At 40.7% G+C, this 20034-nt stretch overlaps 1 protein-coding gene across 1 annotated transcript in view; it reads left to right on the top strand.

The window, feature by feature from the left end:
- Positions 1-20034, top strand: part of kcnd3 (potassium voltage-gated channel, Shal-related subfamily, member 3) — a 173844-nt gene that overhangs the window by 34978 nt on the left and 118832 nt on the right. The gene's annotated exons all lie outside the window — the stretch shown is intronic.

Raw genomic sequence — 20034 nt, 5'->3', positions numbered from 1 at the left:
AGAGTTGTTTCAAGGCCAAACAGTAAAAATGCATTTCAAAATTTCTGAAAATATTTATTGAAAATAAATTAATATACTTGGAAATTGTTTGTATTGCTTGTATGACAGTCTCGGTGTATAAGTTTGAATGATTATGCATGCATTTGTGTGGTGTATGTTCTGGGTTATTGTTGTGCTGAATCAGCAGGGAAGCACCCTGGTATATTCTCATAAGCAGCTCAAACGTACAAGTCAGAGGCAGGACAATAATGCCAGAGCTGCTGAGTGTGTGTGTGTGTTGTGATAACTGCCTTACTTTGTTGTGGTCAGACACTAGGGGAAGTGGATGGGTCAAGTCATTTCCCATCCCTGTGTCCTTCATAGTGTTTCTGACACATAACCAATCCAATTTACACTCATTTGATCGTCTGTCGAAATTGTGTTTCTGCCTGCCCGCAACATCATTGCAACATAACACACCAGTTTTTCACTCACACACACAGACACGCATATGTCATTTCTTACATCAGACACACATTGTCACTATAAACACACACAGAGGGCACAGTTAAGTGTGTCTAGTGATGCCACTCTTATCCCAAAATCATGCATAGCTGCGCAGTCCATGTATAACAGGTCCATGACCTGTTCCTCTGGGAAGACACCATTAAAGTTAAACAAAATATACAGGTTTTGGGAACATACGCTGCTATCCAGACAACGTCTTTTTCAGGGAAGGACTTGCTTATTTCAGCAAGTCAATGCCAAATCATATTCTGCATGTATTACAACAGCATGGCTCTATAATGTAAGAGTCCGGGAGCTAAACTGGCCAGCCTGCAGTCCAGACCTGTCACCCATTTAAAATATTTGGTTCATTATGAAATGAAAAATAAAAGAAAGGAGACCTAAAGTGTTGAGCAGTTGATATCATATATTGAGCAACAATGATAAAACATTTTACTCTCAAAGCTACAGTAATTTTAATTCTTAAAAGACGAGGTGATGAAACACAGCAGTAAAAATACCCCCGTCCCAACTTCTTTGGAACATGTTACTGGCATCAAGTTCAAAATGGGCATATATTTTTCCAAAAACAATAAAATTTAGTATGTTGTTCTTGAACTATTTTCAATAAAATACAGAGCTTACATGATTTGCATATCATTGCAATCTATTTTTATTTTACATTTTGCACAGTGTCCCAACTTTTTTGGAAATGGAATTGTAAAATTCACATTAAACTCACTCAAAATTTCCTATTCTCTCATTTCTTGCTAAACACACTGTGGTGGATTTATTTTGTTGTTTTCATTAGTACTTTCAGCCTTTGCTTGTTAAGTTTGTTGATTTCTGTTATTTATGCCTTGTTTTGAGAAGTATCTCAGTATTTATGTATGGCTCAGCATTTATATGTTTAACAGCTCATCCTTTTCATTGCTTAAGGTTGTAGTAGCATTTTCTGCTCTTGCTGTTTGGAGGTGTTTTATTATTTCTCTTATATTTGGGTGGCTGTGTTTTAGCTAGGTTTTCTATTGAGCTGCATTGCCCATTAACATGTCATAGTTCTTTACCTTATGAAGTTAACCTCATGTGACAATTAGGGCTGTCACTATTGACTACATTAGTACTTGAGTAATCTACTCATTATTTTAATCAATAATAATGCATTGAAATATTGTGCAGCAAAAATGCAATATATAGACTCATAGAATATTTCCATCATACCATTTTTCTTATTATAGGAAATACCAATAGTAGAATTTAAAATATATGTTCATCATTGCCAGTTCATCAAGGTTCATCTTAGGAATGTAAGTAAGTAACCACTAAACTGTTAACCAATAAATGTACAATTCTTTGGCCAATGCTATCAATTACTTTCATTTTCTTTAATTTCCTGAAAAACACAGTTCCTTTTTGAATAGGCAGGTTTATCATTAAAGTTGAGCAATGTTTTTGAATTATATGCGTGAGGGTGCAATAAGCAATTGGTTCTGCTAGATAGGCACAAATGAAGAAAGCTAAAAATAGTGGTGGGACCTTTTCAAGATGACAGCATGACTACAATGATGTATCACATTAAAGGCACACATCTCTAAGCATGTGCAGAATTTTCAGTAGCCCATCATTGAATATTTCACTTATTTCATACACTAAACTGGGCACTTGTGTATGATTTTGGGATGTTTCTTTATACACTTACTGATGCTTGTTTCCACCTGTCCATACTGCATTCCATGGCCCATACAAGAAACTCCTTTTAAAATGTCTCATTTATACAGAATCAGTTGTTGTGTGTGCTCAGATTTGTGTGCATATCAAGATTTCAGAGCCAGAAAGTTTGGTTTTACACATGATATTTTGATATATCACATCCTTGTTTTTAATCTTGCCGAGTAGTGATTCATTTGCCAACTAATGACAGCCAATATGTGCATCTGTAGTTCATTTTAATCAAATTTTATTCACAGTAATTGTGACAGCTCTAATGACAGTGTTTTGGCAGTATTTTTCATTAAGCACTTGTGGATGTACTTTATCCCACAGCAAGCTCAGAGATCAGCCTGTGCAGATCTGATCAGACTGTCGAAACATCTTCACATTCATGCTTTGGCCATTCTGCCACTAGCACAATAAAAATGATTGATTGTCCAGATGGTCACACTCATTTATCTTTCTCTCACTTTCCCTCGTTCATCGTAGTGGACAGGGCGCTGCTGTATTATTCAGTGTTTTGGTGTGCCTATTATATGTCTGACCCTGATGATGTAATTCTCTGACCAAGTACAGTTGATCGGTTTTAAAATACACAGTTTTGAAACCACAAGTGCTGAAATTTTAATTGTGTCCTACTTCATTCAACATTCTCAGCAGCGGTTTAAGTGGGGAAATCTTACCTAATAACACAGCCATCCATGGCTGGGAGTCCAAGAGAGCACAATTGCCTTTGCTCTCTGGGTTTGTTGGATGGCCCCCCATCTCCCCCCATCACCCAAAATACTATGCTGCTCAGTGCAGGCATCTGTTAGCTGACGCATCAGAACTGGTGGTTGGTGCTTTCCTATGACGTTGCGTTAGCAGCAGTTTTAAATGGTGGCTGGCTTCACAGGTCTCGGAGGAAGCCTGTGCTAGCCTCACCATCCTAGCACAGGTGGTATCATGATTGGGGGATTCCTAACTAGTGGGTGGATATGACTAAATTGGGGAGAACATTTTTAAAAAATCATATTTGCAATATTGGTCTGAAAAATTGTAATTCAATATTTTCCCAAATGTGTTCAGCTGTGTGACCACACTGTGCTTGCACTGATTGGCCAAAAGCCCTCGAGCACCTATGTTCCAATTTGATGTTAAATTGAAGGGATGATTTCTTATTAACAGACATTTATTTATTTAAGAGACAAATTACACTTGTTAGGTAAACCCTGCAACTGGACTTTAACTGTAAATTTAAGAATTTCTGTATCTATCATTGTATTTCTTAACAAAAGTGGGACTAGCTTCCCCCTGTAATCATAGCACTTGTCCACACACACAAACACACTCTGTCTTGACAGGACCGCTCTTTGTCATGAACATACATTGTGCAAGATGAATAAGCCACACAGGATGAAGCAAATAATTAGGGTCACAGGGACATACTGAGGAAAGCACATCTGGTCAGCATCTGATCTTATGGTGTTTTGCTGTAAAGCTGCTGTCTGTTTGCTGCTCTATCTCAAAGAAAAAAGCAGAGAAAGACAATGGGTCATGTTAATCCAGCACTCTCTATTATTCAGACTTAAAGAACAATAAGGTGGCTCACTATTTGAGCAGCCACAGCCTGGCTGGTAAACAAGGGCTGTACCGTTAGCTGCTACATATTCTATGGAATAAGAGCTTGTTACTAATCACAGAAACGGCTTGTGTCAACCTGTGATATCACTTGGAAAAACTGCTTGTCTGGCATCTAGGAGTGAATAAACAGTCTTTATTTGGCACATTTTACAAAGTATCCCGTTTAGTCTCTTGTGTGAGCCTCATGTGCCCAACCCCATTTCTGGAGATCTACCACTCACCAGAGGTTTCTTCCAACTCTAGTTTGGTGATATGCTGTGGTATACAATACTGTCAGGGAAGCTTCACTTATATGGTCACCAAATAAGTACAAACAGTAAAAATCCCTCACCAATGGTCACACCCCCAATATGTCGATATGTGTTTATTTGCCAGTTATCAGATAGATGTGGAACAGAAACTTGATAGAGTCATAAATTGAACAGAATACTCTTGCTTGTCTTCACATTTTCTACTCCAGCATGCTCAAAGTGGACTGCTGCCATTGAGCGAGATGTGATCATGTGTGTTCTGAAGTATGTGATTGAAAAACAGGCTGTGACTTGCTGCTGATGCTGGAGTTTTTGGCATAAAAAGCTCATTACCTTATTGATGCTAGTTAGCAGCTCATCTCCTAAAGACAAGAAAGGACTAAATATATGGAAGATACATTCTCGATTAGATGTTTGGCCATTAGAAATAATTGCGAATAGTCAAAAATCGAGCTACACAGAAGTATCAAAATATAAGACTTGACAAATAATTTTTAAAGGAGATGTAAACGAGAGGCAACGTTCCCTGTGTCTTCAAAACAGCTTGTCTGGCAAGAGATCAATGTCAGCACCATGGAACAGTTTCTATGAGAGACGTTTCACAAGCGATTTATAACCACTGCTCATGCTAAATAAAGTTCTCTGCAAAGAAAAACATGACTTTCCAAGTGAAATAAATAAAAATAAACCTAAAATGTCACCTGTGCAAAAAGTTATGGCACATAATACATAATAAAAAAAATGAACCAGTTAAACAGCAAATAAAACTTTTGAAGGAAATGCCATATTAAAATTTGTTTCCTGGAGAGCAGGAGTGTCAAACTCAATCACTAAAAGGGCCATATAAATATTGTTCAAAATATGCAAAAACTACAATGGCACTGAATATTTAAAGGCGTCAAAAATAATTTTAAACAATATGTATTTTTTCTCTATAAAACAATAGATTGCATTAGCTGTAGATAACTGTTAAACCTCTTTATGTTTTTAAAGCACCAAACACCTAGCACTTTTTTTTTTTGGGAGTACATATTACATTGCAGTGCATGCTGGGAAGTGTAGAGGCAGTTGATGGTAAAATGGGCTAATCTTCTTCTTCTTCTTTCGGCTGCTTCCTTTAGGGGTCGGCACAGCGGATCATCTGTGTCCATCTTGCCCTATCCATTGCCTCCTCTACTTTTACACCAACCATCTCCATGTCCACTACATCCATAAACCTTCTCTGAGGTCTACCTCTTCTCCTTCTACCCGGCAGCTCCATCTCCAACATTCTTTGCCCAATATATCCACTATTCCTCCTCAACACATGTCCAAACCATCTCAACCTGGCCTCTCTGGCTTTATCTCCAAACTGCTCCACCTTCACTGTCCCTCTGATCTGCTCATTTCTAATCTTGTCCATCCTTGTCACTCCCAACGAAAATCTCAGCATCTTCATCTCCACCACCTCCAGCTCAGCCTCCTGTCTTTTAGACAGAGCCACAGTCTCCAAACCATACATCATAGCAGGACGCGCTACTGTCTTGTAAACCTTCCCTTTCACTCTTGCTGCTATCCTTCTGTCACACATCAGCCCTGACACCCGTCTCCACCCACTCCATCCTGCCTGCACCCTCTTCTTCACCTCTTTTCTACACTGCCCATTGGTTGACCCAATATATTTGAAGTCATCCACCTTTACGACCTCTACTCCTTGCATCTTCACCTTTCCACCTGCCTCCCTCTCATTCACACACATGTATCATCTGTCAACCTGTCAATCACCATTGCAAACAAGAAGGGGCTCAAAGCTGATCCCTGATATAACCCTACCTTCACCTTGAAACCATTTGTCACTCCAACTGCACACCTCACCACTGTCTCACTATACTCATACAAGTCCTGCACCACCCTAACATACTTTTCAGCTACACCTGACTTCCTCATACAGTACCACAGTTCCTGTCTTGGCACCCTATCATATGCCTTCTCTAGATCCACAAAGACACAATGTAGCTCCTTCTGACCTTCTCTGTACTTCTCTACCAACATTCTCAACGCAAAAATTGCATCTGTGGTGCTCTTTCTGGGCATGAAACCAAACTGCTGCTCACTGATCTGGACCTCTCGCCTTAGCCTTGCTTCAATAACTCTTTCCCATACCTTCATGGTGTGGCTATTCAACTTTATACTCTGTAGTTACTGCAGCTCTGCACATCACCCTTGTTCTTAAAAATGGGGACCAGTACACTGCTTCTCCACTCATCAGGCATCCTCTCAGTCTCCAGGATTTTGTTAAACAACCTGGTTAAAAAGTCCACTGCCTTCTCTCCTAAACATCTCCATAGGTATGTCATCAGGACCAACTGCCTTTCCATTCTTCATCCTTTTTAAAGCTGCCCTCACTTCCACCTTACTAATTCTCTGCACTTCCTGATCCACTATCTCTCCCCCCATTGTCCTCCTCTCTCTCTCGTTTTCCTCATTCATTAGTTCTTCAAAGTACTCCTTCCATCTACTCAACACTCTCTGTTCACTCACTAGTACATTTCCCTCTCTATCCTTTATCAGCCTAACCTACTGTACATCCTTTCCAGCTCTATCTCTCTGTTTAGCCAAACGATACAAGTCCTTTACTCCTTCTTTACTGTCCAACCTCTCATACAGCTCATTATAGGCCTGAGCCTTTGCCACCATTCTTTTTGCTATGCGACTAGCCTCACAGTTGCCTACTTCCTTCATCTCTCTGGTTATCCCACTTTTTCTTAGGTGCCTTCTTCTTCTGAATACTCTCCTGGACTTCCTCATTCCACCACCAACTTTCCTTGTCTTCTTTCCTCTGACCAGACGAAACACCCAACACATTCTTGCCAGTTTCTCTCACCACCTTAGCTGTATTTTCCCAGTCCTCAGGTAGCTCCTCACTGCCCCCAAGGGTCTGTTGCAATTTTTCCCTGAACTGCCTGCAACCATCCTTCTCCTTCAGCTTCCACCATCTAATCTTCGGCTCTGTCTTCACTCTCTTCCTCTTCTTTGTTTCTAATCTCATTCTACAGACAACCACCCTATGCTGCCTTGCTACACTTTCCCCTGATACCACTTTACAATCTCCAATCTCCTTTAGGTGGCATCTCCTGCTAAGGATATAATCCACCTGTGTGCACTTCCCTCCACTCTTGTATGTCACCCTGTGTTCTTCCCTCTTCTGAAAATACGTGTTCACCACAGGCATTTCCATTCTCTCTGCAAAATCTACAACCATCTGACCTTCCGCATTTCTGTCTTTCACACCATACATACCCAGCACCTCTTCATCCCCTCTGTTCCCTTCACCAACATGTCCATTGAAGTCTGCACCAATCACCAATCTCTCCTCTCTAGGTACACCATCTACCACTTCATCCATCTTACTCCAAAATTCCTCTTTCTCCTCTAACTGACAACCAACCTGTGGTGCATATGAACTGACCACATTCCAAATCACACCATCAATCTCCAACTTCAGGCTCATGATCCTGTCTGACACTCTCTTTACATCCAGAACACTTTTCCCAAGCTGTTCCTTTAGGATTATCCCTACTCCATTTCTCTTCCTCTCTACACCATGATAGAACAGTTTGAATCCACCTCCAATGTTCCTGGCCTTGTTTCCTTTCCATCTGGTCTCCTGAACACACAGAATACCTACCTTCCTTCTCTCCATCATGTCTGCAAGCTCTCTGCCTTTACCAGTCATTGTCCCTATGTTCAGAGTCCCTACTCTAACCTCCACACTCCTACCTTTCCTTCTCTCTCGCTGCCTTCTAACCTGCCTTTCTCCTTTCCTCTTTGATGGTCTTCGACCTACAGTAGTCCAATTTCCACCGGCACCCTGCTGGTCAACAGCACCGGAGGTGGTCGTTGTTAACCCGGGCCTCGACCGATCCGGTATGGCAATAATATTTGTGATCCGCATGATAGTTTTGGCACAAATTTTACGTCAGATGCCCTTCCTGACACAACCCTCACCATTTATCCGGGCTTGGGACCGGCACCAGAAGTACCAAAGTACACCTCTAATGGCTGGTTTAAAATGGGCTAATAGAAGTAGAAAATGAAAATCATTTTGCAGGCCAAATAGGATTGTGCCACAGGACTCAGAACTTATTTTCCTGTAGAAAATCATACACACACAGCACATTTTCTAAGCTGCTTCTCCCTCAGGGTTGCTGGGTCTGTAGAAAATCAACAAAACATAAACAATAATTTGAAAAAAACTTTTCCATACAACTGTATCAAAATGGGATACAACACCTAAGAGCTTCTCCACCACTGGTTTAATACTACTTGAAAGCACATCCCACTAGAAGCAAGATGGAAAGATCCTGCTAGTGCTCTAGTGGCATCTGTAAACAATTTTTGATTCTGATCTGGATTTGTATACACATAGTGAAGACTCCATACTGTATTAATTTTAGTGTGGAAGTTTTTTATTATTATTATTTGTTAGCTTTTCTCAGTTTCAGCTCAGTGTGTTATGAATTCCAGTTTTGTTGTTGACTGAGGATTTTCGTTTCAGTGCGTTACTATACACCCAATCATCGTCAAACATCAGGGGATTTAAAGATGATCTTTAGCTCCCATTACCATCAAATGTCTAATGGATGTTGCAGAGTGGGGGGTGTTGGAGGGACTATGTTCCCACAGCAGCTGATGTTTTGTTGATCTGTTAGCTGCAGTCATTCAGTGTTGCCATGATATTTAAATGTGCTAATTCTCATCTATTCCAACTGTCTCTTTCACTGCCTTTTCTCTTTCTCTCTCTCTCTCTCTCTCTCTCTCTCTCTCTCTCTCTCTCTCTGTCTTTCTGTCTGAGTGAATATGCAGAAAATGCAGGTGAGGTTAATTACATGATGTGACCAGTGATCCTGTCAGCACAGGGGAACAGACAGCAATCTGTGTGTGTGAGAGAGAGAGAGAGAGAGAGAGAGAGATAGGAACAGGGAGTTGAAGACTAGGAAAAGGAAATATGATCTATTCCTTTGATAAAAGTCAAAATTGTGTGGTGATCTTTTCACTATGTGTGCGTGTGTGTGTGTGTGTGTGTGTGTGTGTGTGTGTGTGTGTGTGTGTGTTTGAATGTGCGTTTAAGGTTGAAATGATCATTGAGGGATGTGAGGTGCTGTATTCTTCCGCCATGTCTGGTTAGGGAGTTACATTTACCCGCAAATGACTCCTGAAGGCAATTCATCTGATTTGAATCATTCAGTGATTTGTTCATTCATAGGTTTGAATTAGTGAATCAGGCTGACAGCACTATGTAATAGCACATTTGTCCTCCTCAGTTGCTGTGTTCTTTTGTGTTCCTCCAGAGCCAAATAAAAGAGCTTCATTTGTATGCACTAAAGTGGGATTTTTCAATTTCCTCTGCATGCAACTTTAATGTGCTCTCATCTACAGCTCTGAGAAAGAATGTGTGCCACAAAGAGAGTCAGAATGAGAGAAAAAGAGAAAGGGAGAATAGTATCTACTGTCCCATTCATCCCCTCATCCATCTATCTATCATTTCGGAAAATCTATACAGAGTCAAGTTATGGAAGGAGGTGAAAATGTAGCAGAGGAGAGTGGGAGAGAGAGAGAGAGAGAGAGGAGAGGAGGATGCTACATGCTTTTGTATTCACACCCTTTCAGCAGTGTGTGCATGTTCGTGCATGTGTGTGTCCAAGGTTTCTGATCTGAAATTAGATTGACTGTGACCTCCAACTGAGCGCACAGAGCCGGAGACACGCTTCAGCAGTTCCCCACAGCAAGCAAGCTGGCAATCTGACCCTGCTCTGGAATATATCACTGATTTAGGACCAGATCCCCCAACCCACACACCAAGGAGATCATTCCAACCCGGCCAGCTAAACAGGCCCCAGATCAAAAAAGAAAGCATGTCTGCCAAATAGCCAAGTAGGGGTGGTCTATGCTGTAAAACTGTACCAGCATGTTCCAGCTTTGTGTCATAAAACTGAGTATTCGCTACATATTATGTGTGGTGATGGGTAATATACTGGTTCACCTGCTGGTATACCAGAATGCTACATACAATCCGTTCAGCTAAATGAGCTAAGATTACTGAAACAAAGATATTTAAGTCTGGTTTTGGTAAAAAGTTAATAAATAAATCAATAAAACATAAGAGTCTTGCACCACTTTATTTTCGAGGGAGCACGCATTAGCAAGAAACAGTCAGTCAGTAAGTCTCAGTCAGTAGCATCACGTGACGCAGCAGTGTCGGGGCCTGGCCCTCGCAACAAGCTGAGAATACATGGCTTTACAGCTTCGCCTGATTGTATGAATGACTGTAATATGTATTAAACTAATAGGTGATGGTTGTAGATGTGTATGGGATGCTCATATGAGACAAATAACTTGAGAAATACGGAGGTGACACAACATTTAGCCCTGTTTTCACCAGGCCCAGAGATTCTGCTGCATTGCTATCTATAAATTGGTCGGTTCTGTTTTTACTGTTTTGCCCAATAGAAATATTTTATATTTACTTCAGCTGCTAAATATGAGTCTTATTAGAAGTGACTGAAACCATTGTGAAATGCATTTCCAGCCATACCACCACTACTTAATATGTTTTCTGCTGTAGAATGAGATAATGTTTCTTTTCCCAGGCCCCATGAAGATGAATAAATTCTGAATGGATTCTGAATGGGGATAATAGTCCATTAGCCTCAGACTGGGCTTCATGTTGCTTGAAGGGAATCTTCCCCTTTAGGTTAATACTGACCCAAATGAGTGTGAACACAGTCGTGTGAAGCCATGTGGATTTGGCAGGTAAGGTTTTAACAGATGGTAAACAGACGAGAACACAGAACTACAGTGAGAGAGATCTCTACTGCTGTGCTTACCAGCACGCCCAGGTCTGGCTCACACTCACAGCAATAATGGGGTCAGAATGGGGTGTGTCACACACTCTCAGACTAAAACACACACACTGAGAAGAGTGCAGGGGTCAAGAATGTGCAGATGGAGAAAAAGAAGAACAAGGAGGAGAAGAGAGAAAGAGTGAGGATTAGAGGTGGCAGGGGGTTGATTAGTTTCCCATAGCCTGTGTTTTGGACTGATTGACGTCAGTGGGCTAATTGTGGGATCTGTGACTGTGAAGAGACTTTGGAGCTGATCAGCTTGTTGCTCAGAATACTAAGGATATCTGTTGAATAGATGCAAAAATAGCACAAAAGCATTACTGGTGTCACACAGGTATATGAATGGTGGGCATGGTAAAGACCAACATATGGGCATAAGTGGTTGGCTTACCATGCATTCATTACATGTCTGCTTATTCAACTTGTAAAATGCTACTCAAAATTTTGATTTTGTATTGCTTTAGATCAAAAAGGAGAGAAAAGGGTTTTTTTACAGTTATGCTTGAATGCAGTATCGCTAGGCTGCCTTGCTTACTCCCAGAAAATTTATTAGGTTTCATCACTCAACGTTGCCAAGACCCACCAACTTTGACAGGTAAGACCCATTAACCTGACATTCAAAACCAATCACAGGCCCCTGCTCTTGTGTGACACATAGGGACAGCCTAAGACACTATAACAAACTGGTATATTGGTTGGAGAACACATGAGTATATATTTACTTGCTAACTGCTTTAAGTAAAACCCTACAATACATTTTGGACTCTTTGCAAACTTCATTCAATCTAGTGACTGTATCCTGCTCTAAAAGATTCTTTATTCCTGCAGCTTGCTGCAAATGGCTAGCTAGCATTTAGCTTGCAAATCAAGAGTTTGAAAATTTTTTTTGGATGAAAGTTAAGCAGCTGCCTAATTTTCCATGTAATAAAGAAAATAAAGCCCAGCGCTATTTATCTTACTAAATTGGCATTGCATGTAAAGCATGATAAGAATTTAACACATCAAACTGTTTCAAGATTTTTTTTTATGTTCAAAAGCTCAGCCACTTTATTGTGCCCATCACTGAAATACAGAAGCCTTGTTAAGACCACAGTTTAAGTCAGAGCAAGCCCCCCCCTACTTTTCTCCTCAATTTAGAAATACCCAGTTCCACCCACTACTTAAGACTCCCCCAATCACACAATGCCACCGGTGTTAGGAGGGTGAAAGCTAGCAAGCATAGGCTTCCTCCGAGACCTGTGAATTAAGACACCACATTTTTATTAACTGCCACTGCAACGTCACTGGACAGCTGAACGTGCTTGGAGGAGTGCAGCAACTACGTCAGCCAGCAGACGCGCATCATCGCGCAGGGTGACGGGGGGAGACGTAGGTGCCATCCTTCCCACCCAGAGAGAGCGAGCCCATTTGTGCTCTCTTGAAATCCTAGCCATGAATGACGGTAGCATCACCAGGGATCAAACTCATGATCTCCTGATGATAGGGCCAACAATCAGACAGAGCCACTTGGGAGCCCCCACGCTCTGGTTTTTAAATAAAATGTAAATGCATTCAGTGAGAATCTTGTTTAAAATTAGTTCATGATGGTAGGGTGACCACCTCTAAAGATGTACCTTATGACCTGGTGATGCTGACATGACTTAGCTAGGTCTGAAAGAGGGATGGTTTGCATAATGCAAATGAGCTGTGTCTGTGCATTTTAATGCCAAATGCTGTTACAAGTGCTGCTTATTATCAGCACACCATATGGATATATAATTTACATAACACCAGGTGTGCAAATAATCACTGGGATCACAGGGGTCTGCCATACCTCCCTTAGTCATTATGCTAATGTTCCTGAGATCTACTCTTACTTAGGGTATTACTTTAGGAGACTTGTGCAAAGAGCATGTGAACATGAGGGATGAACATTTTGACAAATTTTTGCTGTGGATGGGAAAATCAGTAGTATGTATAAAAAATTTAGTAGTTCACTGACGATTTTATTATTTAAAAAGCCAAGAGAATCCACTGCACCTCAGCTTGTGTATGCTTTCTTGACTGACCTAATAAGCTGAAGCTAACAATAGAGGTGGATGGTGATGTGCCAGCATGTTAGCTTGTCAAGGCAACATTAAGAACAGAGAAATATCTTTTAATTGAATTTGATTCTAGCTCAAGTAGGCAGCTGGAGCAATTAGCGTAGTTACAGACACATGTTGTTCACAACCTTTTCAATGCATGCTTGACAACATATCTCAATCACGTTCAACGATTCATCCTCAGCGAAGTGCTCACGTGAGGGTACTCATGTTTCTTAGTAGCAAAGGACTACAGAATAGAAAATAGAAGCATAACTGTCACAGTTTACAAACCTATTAAAACTAGGTGCCAGTGAATTGTTGGCCTGTATATTTCCTTCCTTACGTTCCATGACACTCATGCAATGAATAGCTGAATAGCAATTTTAGTATTTGAATATTGGCAATTGGATTGGACATGCAGTTCCCTAACTGTTGGTCACTGCTGCATAGCTTTTAGTTGAATTCCAACCAGTGACTTTATACTGTAGGCTGATCTATTGGATGCTTTTGGACTTTTTTGGAAGTAGAAGCCTGCTATTTTGAAATCACTTACGCTTCAACTGTATGATTGTTAGTTAGCAGGTGGTTGGCCACTATAAGCGCTGACCCCTGCAGGTGTCCAGAGTTGTGTGGGTCCAGTCTGTAACCAAACCTCAGTGTTTAGATGAAGGTGAAAACGTTCTAGGGTGGGTCGCAGCTGGTATGATCAGCAGACGTGCTGCCCCTGTTGGCTGAGTTTATTAGCCTGCAGTAAAAGGTTGTGACGGAGTGCGTATGCCTCGATGACATTATTACAGAAAAATGTGTTTATTTACAACCTAGAAACCACAGCCAGAGGAGACAGCCATAACTCACAACTCTCTCTCTGCCCTAAAAGCTATTTATGTTCAGAGTCAGCCATGATGTAAAAACTTCCTTTTTTCTTAGATGAAAATATGATTTTGTTTTGACTTCTGGGCAGGAGAGAGAGAGTAAGAAAGAGAGAGAGACACAGTCTCGCCATGACATATTGAAGCTCGCTTTAGTGATCTTAAGCCATCTGTCAGACAGTGCAGATTTTATGATTTGATTAGAAGAACGCTCAGTAAATAACTGTTATTATGCATCCCGGCAGCAGCTTTGGGCTCTCCAGCTGCTTTATGGTTGTGCTGTATGTAATAATGAATGTGACTGATCACCAGGCCATGGGGTGTGTATGTTCCTGCCAGGCTACACCAAGAGCACAGTCACTGGGAGGAAGTGCGTGTACGCGTGTGTGTTCCATCTACAGTAGAGCCGCGCACTGGGAGTGGGTATTTATCATGCCTCATGAGCATTTAGATTTGAGATCATTACCAGCTGGTTGCTTTAAAGAAGTCTGTAATCTCTATAGTGCATCCACTCTCACATGTTATTGTTTGAACTACAGCCCACAGAAAATGCTAATGTGTTATCCATTCCCAGAGGAATGCTATCTGACAGATGGACTGTATGTTCAAAGTTGATGAAATGCTCCTTTAAGACCTACTTCAGTATTTTACAAATTTTTTTCTGCTTATTTTCTGTCAGTGGCTAGTGCAAAGCACCAGAATCTTATCATAGAATGCATGTATTTTGAAACATGTATTTCAGACACACACTGCAAACCAAAAGGATCTCCTAATAATGTGATTATTTCCTAGTTACAAACCTCAGTTCCCAAAAATGCAAATGAATATGGAAAGCAAATTGGATTGAGTTTATAAATCCACTTTAAATCCTGTATTTGAATCCCTTTTTAGTCCTGTAATTTAAAAAAAAGAATTTTTTTTTTAGTTTGACAACTTTATTGTTGTAAAGAATCGATTAAAAAGGTGATGCAATCATGCTTTGGTGTCAAAAATCAGCTTTACAGCAAATCCAGGTCCAAGCCCCGTTGAGCTAACCAAGGTCATCCACAGCTTCATGAATTTGGGAGAAATCTCTGTGCATAAAGGACAGGGCTGAAAACCACAGCTGAATGCTTCCTGTCCCTTAAAAGGCACCACATTAAAAATCATCATACTTCTGTGATGGATTTCACCGCATGCGCTCAGGAATATTTTGGCAGATCTACGAATGCAAGTTTAGACTGTGCTATGCAGAGCATAAGCCATATGTCAACAAAACCTGTTCAGAAACGTTGCCGACTTCTCTGGGCTCATATAGACTGATGCACAGTGGATATGTGTTTTATGGTCAGAAGAGTCAATCATTCAGATTGTTTATGGAAATAATGGATGTCACGTTCTCTGGGCCATAAATGAAAAGGACCATCCAGATTGTAACCAGGGTCTGTCATGGTATGGGAATGCAGCATTAGTGGCCATTGCATAGGTTGTTTACAGCATGTACTGACTTCTGGATCATGTTGTTTTCGGGGGACATCCCTGCTAATTTCAGCAATACTAAACCAAGTGTTACGACAGCATTGTTGCTTAATCAAAGAGTGCAGGTGTGAAAATGGCCTACCTGCAGTCTAGAGCTGCCCCCCTTGTAAACTTGTGGCACATTATGAGTGCAGACTATGACAACAAAGGCCAAGTAAGGTTGTGCAGCTGAAGACTTGTATAATGAAACAGTAGCAAAAACATCCACTTTCAAAACTGGATCAATTAGTGTCTTTAGACCCAAAACAAATACTAAGTGCAGTTGAAAGGAAAGATGGTGTAACACAGTGGTAACATCTCCTGTTACAACTCTTTTGGGATGTGTTGCAGGTATCAAATCATCAAAAACACAGACGTAGCACTGAGATATACTGTGTTTCTGTTTACTTGTATATTTTGGTCTCTGTTTATTGAGAGATTTATTGTGATGAACTGTCAGCAAAAGCTGCTGGAGTGAGTTTTGAAATACTAGTGCTGCTGTAGGGTGGCTTTTCGACTTGAGTTTGAGCAGCGCTCAAAACCAGAGATTTGTTTTTCTTTAATTGGTCGTCTTGGGTGTCAGTCTTAGTCAGCAGTTTATGTTATTTTGATTGCATATTTTGATTAAATCTTACATATTTTTATTTTAAAAGATTTTTAAAAAGCCTATAGATTGCTTTTGTATTTTTTCAGAAGAGTAGTTTTGTTCATTTGAGACCACTTTGGTGAAAATTAATTTCCAGTTTATCTGAAAAATTAGCTGTGGCAGACAGTTTCAGTTTCAGAGTTCTGAGGCTGTAGTAAATGTCAGGGTGATATAGGAATGAACCATTACAATGCCCAGAGAGGTGTGATGTGCTAAGCTGTGGATCCATTCTTGCTGGTGCTACGGTTATGCCTCAGTAGACTTTTCCCATTCAGAAAAGCAAATTAAACATGACTTTTGACCTTTTGCTCATCCTGCTCTTTTAAGTCTTGCCTCCTTTCAGGTTCACTCAACTGAAGAGCAACCATCCATGCAAACTCAAAAGTCCATACATGTGATTGCAGAGGTGAAATTTCCCCATTGTGGGACTAATAACGGTCACTTAATCTTTAACCTTAATATAAGCTGTGTGTGTGCTATTGGTGCACTTGAAAGTAGCTGACTTTGTTAATTAGAAGGTTCGTCTAGATTCTTTAGACATAAAGTATGTATGGTTGAGTGGGTTCGTAGGGCTAATGTTTTGTAGGTGAGACTGGGGTGCATATATAGGGCATATGGTTGCGTAGTGTGCTTAAAAATACTTTTAAGTTTCAGACTTTAAAGCATTAGCTCGGGTATTAAATGTGCAGAGTAGCATTTGGTTCAAAGTGTCATCCTATTACTTTTCATTAAGACTTGTAGCTTTTTAAAAAGACAACCAAGACATCTTGTCTCAAACAGTTCTCCATAAGGCAGTCCAGAGTCATTAGCCAGAGAGCGTGAACAAGAGAGGTAAGAGAGTTAGAGGGGAAGTGTGGGAGAGAGAGATGGAGAGAGAGAGAGAGAGAGAGAGAGAGGGAGAGGTAGGAGTAGAAGCAGCAGTGTTTCATGTGTGGGACTGATCATCTCTAATACTCTATTAGTGGAGACAGGCCTGCCTCAACCCTCATTAAAAATGGATAAAGACAAGCTCTCAGCTCAGCTAATGACTGACACACACAATCACACTGATACCCATGCCTACACCCGGCTAAGGACCATTGTCCCAGCTACCAGTTCAGGTAGTTTGCGGTCTGAGTAGTTTCTCAAAGCTGAAAGTTTTAGACTAGACTGCCAGGTCCAAGAATGGAAACCATGACATGGTGAAGACATACTGTCATTCTTTTTACTTAAACTTGGCCTAGTAGTAATGGGCATAGTACACAGTAGTAGCAGGTGGTATGGCCAGAAATGTATATCACAGCACAATTACATTTATTTATCTATATATAGAACCAATAAAACATGATAGGGAATGTGTTATCGCAAATACACACTCCCTCTCATGTTCTATTGCGCATATATATATATATATATATATATATATATATACAAACACACACACACAAACACACACACACTCCCTCTCATGTTCTATTGCATATATATATATATATATATATATATATATATATATATATATATACAAACACACACACACACACACACACACACACACACACAAACACACACACACACTCCCTCTCATGTTCTATTGCACAATAGAATATATTGTGTCATCGCAAAATAACATGTTATTCGCGATAACACATTCTCTATCATGTTCTATTGGTTTTATATAACAGTTAAATAAATAAAGTAAGAAATAAATAAATTGGTCCATGAATGTGGCATTTAATATGTTTTAAAGTTGGCAATTCCTTCCGCTAAATTATAGTTCCTTAACAAGTTCCTTAATGCTACGCCAGAGTAACAAACTTTGCTCACTCTCTGCACAGTATGCCTTGCCTTTTGAACTAAGGACTGAGCCGTGAAACCGTCACAATATTAAGTTTACCTCAGATGTTGTCATTTTTTGCTAGATCAATATTGATGTTGTTTTGTTCCAGCCAGGATGTGAAGCATTTACAGCTCATTTTATTTGGCGAATGGTATTTGGTTCATTTGGCTTGAGCTGTCAAAGACGTTGCTTAGCAACGATGTCTCCGCAGCGTGAGCATTGAGAGCACTTCTCAACCAGTCAGCTGGCGTGGCTGGAACTAACTGTTGTGTGTGTATCTGTGGAAGAAAGGGGATTTAAGTGACTTTCAACGTGGTATGGTTGTTGGTGCCAGACGGGCTGGTCTGAGTCTACTGGGATTTTCACACACAACCATCTCTAGGGTTTACAGAGAACGGTCCGGAAAAGAGGAAATATCCAGTGAGCGGCAGTTGTGTGGACGAAAATGCCTTGTTGATGTGAGAGGTCAGAGGAGAATGGGCAGACTGGTTCCAGATGATAGAAAGGCAACAGTATCTCAAATAACCAACCAACATCTCTGAGGAATGTTTCCAACACATTGTTGAAAGTATGTCATGAAGAATTAAGGTAGTTCTGAAGGCAAAAGGTGGTCCAAACTTTTACTAGCAAGGTGTACCTAATAAAGTGGCCAGTGAGTGTGTGTGTGTATGTGTGTGTATATATATATTCTAGCAGCACTGTTGTGTCTGATCCACTCATACCAGCACAACACACACTAACCACTGCCATTTCAGTTTTACTACAGTGCTGAGAATGATCTGTCACCCAAATAGTACCTGCTCTGTGAGGGTCCATGGGAGTCCTGACCACTGAAGAACAGTGTAAAAGTATGCAGAGAAACAGATGGACTAGAGTCTGTAATTATAAAACTACAGCGTGCACCTTTGTAGTAAGTGGAGCTGATAAAATGGACAGTGAGTGTAGAAACAAGGAGGTGGTCATAATGTTATGCCTGATCTGTGTATATATCACTGTATATCGCTATATGTGCAAGATCACAGCTGATACTGCAAATCTTACTGCAGTAATTCAATAAGATGACAATTATCATATATCATATTATCATACACCAAGTGAACCTTAGATATATTTGTAATATAATTTACTTAAAACTGCCACACTTATTTTTCCGTCTTGCCCCAGAATATCCTCCATCGAGATTCATATCAGCAATGAAACTGGTGAACACTGCGATATGAAAGAGCAGGTAGAAGGCCTTTGAAAGCGACAGAGCTGTACCAGAGGTCATTCACTGAAGTCTAGATGAGATTACTCTGCAGTCAGACTACTGTAGCAGAGGCCTTTTTCAAATCTCCTCACTAACCAAGAACAGAGCACTTAGATTCTCCAGATTGTCTACAAATACAGCCTCCAGGGCTCCTCTCATTTGGCTGTTTTTCACATCTACTGGACAGCATATCAAAGATGGGAAGGACAAAAAATTCTTGTGAACAACAGATCTAGATCCATTTCAAGGAAAAGTATGATGAACCCTGGTCAGAAGAGGCCTCACAGTTTCAGAAGTTTTGAATGAGCACCCCTCAAAAGTTTACGGTTTGATTAATTACTGAACAGTGCAGGTAATTATGTTTTGTCTCAGGTTGAACACAGAAGGATGACAAGCAGAAACGTGATCAGTAAAAAGCGGCGTAGGTGTTTGTTAAGCATCCGCACACTGCTGCGGAGAAGCCAGCCAGCAAAGTTACAGCTTATTTAAATAACACAGAAGCCGCAAAGCAAAAGCCAACAAGGAGGAACCGAAGTCATTCATCAAGCGGGATTTTATTGATTACAGTGCAGAGTGGGAAGCGCACGCAAACACAGACACACAAACAGGCTAACTGGTTATAGGGATCTCATACCAGCCGTATAATAACAAGATGAATGGGTAGAAGGTGACAGTGCAATCATGTACACTGATTTACACTTCAACAACTCTCTCTGCTGACTGTCAACGCGACAACCGTTTCTCCCTGCACGCTGTATGCACCCAAACACACACGTTGAGCTGTGATCAATGTTGTTTAATGCGTGGTGGCTTAGACCCCATGGGGACCGCAGATTTCACATGTCTGAGGCCCTCAGTGGTAAATGCTGTGGGCTGTGGGATTGCATGGAGAGGTTTGCAATTAATTACCTGATTAAAAACCTGTGCAGTGCTG

Source organism: Pygocentrus nattereri, chromosome 28, assembly GCF_015220715.1.
Source record: "Pygocentrus nattereri isolate fPygNat1 chromosome 28, fPygNat1.pri, whole genome shotgun sequence".
In the NCBI taxonomy this organism is placed as follows: Eukaryota; Metazoa; Chordata; class Actinopteri; order Characiformes; family Serrasalmidae; genus Pygocentrus; species Pygocentrus nattereri.
The sequence above is the reverse complement of the archived record's forward strand: the minus strand, read 5'-3'. Positions and strand labels throughout refer to the sequence as shown.